The following is a 4,987-nucleotide window of genomic DNA, read 5'->3' as shown; positions in this document are numbered from 1 at the left end:
ATGATGGCTCTGAAGAATCTACTAATGCCTACAACAGACACATCTAAACTGAATTTTGTTTGTTTTTTCTGTAACTAAGAAGTTGGAAATTGGCAATCATGTATATAGATCAAGGAAAAGTAGATTAAAAAATGGATCACAATTATGCTAGCAGCAAAGTATTCTGGAAATGGAAAAAAAGAGAAACGCAAGTTAGTTCATTCCAGTCAAGTGTTGCAAGTATATCTTTCAAGCTTCGAAAAAATAGATACGAATCAAAAGAGGCTATCGCATCATCCTGGTCGTTAACATCAGAACCATAATTTTGGAGGAAGTTGCAAAATACTTTATGGAAGCTGTTGTACAATTGTGTTTCAAGCTTCAAAAGAACCAAACTTTAAATATTTCATATTTTCCTAGGCACGACAACCGCAACAAGAGGAAACAGATCAGCCATAGTACAATTGTGTTTGTATAGGCCTACTAAAAGAACACATGAGTAATAAAGTCCACGAACTGAAATCTAAATAATTCCAGAGCAGCCCAAGCATAATGCAAGCAGCACAACTACGGCAGCGAGTTGCGGCCATCAGTTGTGCGCAGCCATCTACCGTGACAGTCTATTTCCACGTGTGGAGCTTAATGCCCTAGTAATCCGGTGGGGAGCCAGCGAGACATGTAGATTTTCAGATGGGCCACGGTCAACCACCGTAAATGATAAATGGCTACTGTTGTAAAGCCTACACATTTGGTACAAAAATATGGCAATGAAGCTTTAAAAATATGTGCATAATCTCATACCATGTACCTGACATAGGAGACAAATGTTAGACTTGCGAGCATGTACAACAAGACTCACCGAATATGAAACTTACAAATTAATTGTTATTTAATAGTTTTAATGGAGAAGGTGGGGAAATACATTAGAAAAACATTCTCCAAGGGCATCTTTTCAGCTGAAGTACCAAGAAAAAGGACTCGGGAAGGACAAAGAATAACTATATTAATAGTCCATAGATACTTGACTAACCAGTTTGCTATAATTAATTGCAATGCAAATCCAAATTTAAAATGGGTTCAATTTATATTAGCCTCATGCTTTCAGTAGCTAGAAACAAAAATATCGCATCCAGAACAACTGAAATATCACAAGACAATATCTTACAAAGACATTAAAACAGAACCCACATAAGAACTCTTTTCAACAGTGAGACATTGTTAAGAAGACCATGACCTGAAACATAAACAAAGGAGGAAAAATCCATCAGAAAAAATTGTCCTAAGATCTTCCTAAATTTGTAGAAAAGAGATATTCTAGCAAAAGAAAGAGAAATATTAATGCAGTATCACTTATAAATGTTGGTAACTTGTATGAATTACAACCTTTTTATTGCAATGTTTGTAATTTTAGTCTAAAAATTGAGCTCTTGTTTTTTTTCAGCTTCCTAATTTTCAAGTGCAGTTGGAAAATATCCTACAACACTGAATAATGGAAGAGATAAAAGTTTTAAACGATAAATTTCCTCGCAGAGTAACAACGAAGCTCTAACTAAGTGGATTTGCTCTTCTTTGGGGATATGCTAATTCATCTATCGCGGAAAATAACACAAATTATGCTAGTATGCACTATTTCAAAATAGCTTCAATATCACTGGAAAATACCTAAGGGCGCTTGAATTGCCCAAAGATGAATGCCACTCAAGATACAAGAGCTCTGAATCAACCAATTAATGCATAATCCAGTTCACTATATGGATATACCTGTGGTTTTAGAGAAGAATGAAGCAGTCAAATATAAATGACAGATTTCAATTTAATGAAACACCACAGTTTTACCTTCCCGGGAGCTTTATGCATTTAGGAATCTGCACTGTCACTGGTAAGGAACAAAATAGGAGCGAAAAAAACATGAATTCTGATTTAAGGGTAAGATGGTTCATGGCCTAGAGGTAAAGAAAAATAAGATTCACAATTAAAATAATGGTCTCAGATAGCAACAAATCAGTTATATGTGCATCTATATAACTGGTGCAGTTGCAGGTTAGGGCGAATGTCTGTTCCATTAAGTATGGCAATTATCTAGTACCTCAGTTTGGACACTTCTTAAGTGAAACCTTCCATCATACATATAGTGCACATGCAATAGTTTCACAATTCGGGAAAATTCACATATAGCACCCTCGCCGGATTGGCGGGTGCAGAGCAAGAGCCCGTCAGCCTCTGTCTCGCAGAGGGCTTTGAGCCAGCACAATGATTTGGGTGGACAATTATTGTGTCTCACTTGGCTTTTCAATGATTTTTTTTCATGTAGGCACCTTTTTAATAAATAGAATGTCAACTCAGAATCCATAACCTTTCTTGCAAGCTGAAGAAACCAGGGGGGAATGCTTTACTGGGCCTAAACTACGTGTAAGTGTGGATGTTATCATGCAGCGTAGTAGGATACCAAATAAAAGTGTAAAACCTTCAAAGTGTGTGACTGACATTGATTATGGCTACTGGAAAATATATGCAGGAACTTCTGATAGATATGAAATGAACAATGTGCATTTACTCAAGCCCTTTCTTTTTACTGTGTACCAGCTAGAAAAGTATGTACATCTAGTAGGTTGTTGTCAACCTGTACTTCAGCATATAATTCACATAGGGTACGGGATAATTGAACGATGATGAATCACATACACAATTCATAGGTATTGACTTGAAGCTGTGAAAATTGGAGAAATGCAACCCTGCTAGAAGCAGGCAGGCAGAGGCGAAAAAGTGTAACTACTCTAGATTGGAATTTGAAATAAACTTGATCAGATTCATCCGCATGAAGGAGGGTAAAATAGACCTGCTTTGACCGACGACCTGTCAAAATGGATGTAGGTGCAGAGGTTGATCCGTTGCTGAGGCGAGGCATGCGGCAGCGGTCCGAACGGGTTTCTTCACGCCGATCCGATCGGTGGCCTTTGTGTGCCTGGAAGCAAAATCTGTTCTGAATGACATAGGTAGGTCCATTTAGAGAAAGGAACACATAGTGGCATGATAGCATCATTGCCAGACTGAATTCCTTTAACTCACCACCCAAGATAAAGACATACTGTAAGACCTATGATCCCATCTTTACATAAATTGAGAGACATATACCTATGACATAACTACAAGCTCTACATCCGAGATGACTGCTCAGAGTTTCTTCCATTTCATCGCAATTGTTTTGAATACGAATAAGAGAAACTTGTTGCACTCTCTTTTTTAAATGAATAAAAGAACTCGTTCCATTCGATAGAACAGAACCTAAATAGTCAAATTTGGTTGGTACTTACACTTTTCAGTTTCCAGAGTCGTCCATGTTCTGGACAACATTGTCATAGTGGATGCTAAGACCATCTCCCTTGATCGTCAGCAGAACGGATTTTTAGATGTGGGCCTCTTCATGCCTTCTCCACTACTGCTGTTGCCACCTTGTGCTGGTCAGACCTAAACTGTGATACACAAAATAACACGGATTAACAGAGCAAGCTCCAAAAATCTACAGCAGGAAAGCATAGATGACCAGAGCATTGAATCAAAGCGGATTTTGCTGCCGCGACGCAGTTCGGTCAGAAGGCAGCCTTAGACGTACAGATGAACTGGATCTCCGCCGTCGCTTCATGGTTAGTTGCTGCAACTGCCTCTGACTCCTCATGGATTTGGCTACAAGGTCACGCCTGATAGGAATGTCCCAGCTTCACATTGCCTGGAATACACCACTGTCAGGATTTACTTGCACCAGAAAAACCAGTGCCATTTACAAGGACTAAAGCATAACCCATTTCTCTGGTATCCTGATAACCTTGCAGTCTATTTGCTTTAGCTCCCGCGTCTTCATATGTCGACCCAGCTCTGCATACAACGTTAAGATACACTTCTGTATCCATGTAAAAATTAGACAATATCATGGTAATAAGAGATCTACTCGATGGTAAAACATAGCTCATATAATAAGTATGAACAGACACCAAAGGATGCATCCTTTTAAATAATTCTGAGGGCATCATGAGTATTGCAAAAGCATGTACAAATAAATACATAGCTAAGAGGAATGAATATTTCCTCTTGGGAGTTTCATACCTCTAGTTCTTCTGGTTCATAGATGTAATGTGACCTTCGGGATGTGAGAAATAAGGAATTAAAATGCATTATGTGCAAGGCGGTACAACTCCTCTCCTTTAATTATAATATGGGTATACTGCATAACAAAGGAAACCTTATTTAGAGCTACAGCTAGGAAATTAATACTCCAATTGACCACTCAACCTTGCAACATAGGACTTAAGTACAGGGAGATAGATAAAAACCTGGATCTGTTACAAAGATGGTTCTTGTACGATTAGCTAAATATATAGTAATAAATGCCAAGTGCAACTGTGCAAGCTTTTATCTACCAATCACAAAAATACAAATGGCAAACTAAATGATATTAAGAAAAAAAATGAAGAGTTCATGAAGGGGAGAAGTAGGAAACTTGTTTGGTCTGAAATTTCGACATATCTAGAACATGACAGTACAGCAATGTTCATTTGAATAAAATCTGGCGCAACCTTATTCCAAAATAGAATAGGTCAAGAGGAGCATTTACCCTGCACCTTGCTATGGCATAAATGCTATGAAACTGAATCACAAAATACAATGATGATCTATCTCATGCATAAGCTTTGTCAGTGTCACTATGAAAAAACCTTATTTACAGTACAAGTATGTGTTTTATTCACCTTCGTTGCCAAGGCTTGCTGCTCCAAGCCCGTGCAGCCCCCATATCCAAAACTGAGCAGCCCCCAAATCCTCCCATTGTTTACTGCTCTGTGTGTTTCTTCGTGTGAGAAAGGAGGAGAAACAACATAGAGAGATACATACGGGAGAAGGGGAGAAAAGGGACGTGGTCACCTGTAGACTGTAGTCAAGCCGCCCTAGAAGCCAGGTCGCGCCTGACCTCGCCGGTGCAGGCCGACGCCGGCGGAGACCCTCTCCAGTTAGAAGCCAC

General features: G+C 39.0%; 1 long non-coding RNA gene across 1 annotated transcript; it reads right to left on the bottom strand.

The window, feature by feature from the left end:
* Positions 1 to 2,464: 2,464 nt before the first annotated feature.
* On the bottom strand, positions 2,465 to 4,981 carry LOC119325654. The gene is made up of 6 exons (XR_005157622.1): positions 4,719 to 4,981; positions 4,078 to 4,195; positions 3,800 to 3,849; positions 3,590 to 3,703; positions 3,291 to 3,449; positions 2,465 to 2,959 (listed from the first exon to the last, which is right to left on the bottom strand). It is a non-coding gene; the product is annotated as an uncharacterized LOC119325654 (long non-coding RNA).
* Positions 4,982 to 4,987: the final 6 nt, after the last annotated feature.

This window comes from Triticum dicoccoides, chromosome 6B (assembly GCF_002162155.2).
Source record: "Triticum dicoccoides isolate Atlit2015 ecotype Zavitan chromosome 6B, WEW_v2.0, whole genome shotgun sequence".
Classification (NCBI taxonomy): Eukaryota; Viridiplantae; Streptophyta; class Magnoliopsida; order Poales; family Poaceae; genus Triticum; species Triticum dicoccoides.
The sequence above is the reverse complement of the archived record's forward strand: the minus strand, read 5'-3'. Positions and strand labels throughout refer to the sequence as shown.